The sequence below is a fragment of the Seriola lalandi genome, unplaced genomic scaffold, assembly GCF_002814215.2.
Source record: "Seriola lalandi dorsalis isolate HSWRI2012SDOR001 ecotype SW California unplaced genomic scaffold, Sedor1 jcf7180002054861, whole genome shotgun sequence".
NCBI classification, from domain to species: Eukaryota; Metazoa; Chordata; class Actinopteri; order Carangiformes; family Carangidae; genus Seriola; species Seriola lalandi.
In genome coordinates, this window is record NW_019525414.1 from 531,845 (window position 1) to 532,302 (window position 458).

The following is a 458-nucleotide window of genomic DNA, read 5'->3' on the forward strand; positions in this document are numbered from 1 at the left end:
GGGGAGCTGCTGACGTCAACTGAGGATATAGTAGGACGGTGGAAGGAATACTTTGAGGAGCTCCTCAATCCCAACACGTATTCCGTAGAGGAAACAGAGCCAAGAGACCTGGGGATGGATGATCTAATCTCCGGGGCAGAAGTCGCCGGTGTAGTGAAACAACTGCGCGGTGGCAGAGACCCGGGGGTTGATGAGATCCGCCCTCAAGGCTCTGGATGTTGTAGGGCTGTCTTGGTTGACACGCCTCTGCAACATTGCGTGGACATCAGGGGCAGTGCCTTTGGAGTGGCAAACCGGGGTGGTGGTCCCCATCTTTAAGAAGGGAGACCAGAGGGTGTGTTCCAACTACCGTGGAATTACACTCCTCAGCCTCCCTGGTAAGGTCTATGCCAGGGTACTGGAAAAGAGGGTCCGATCGATAGTTGAACCTCAGATCGAGGAGGAGCAATGTGGTTTTC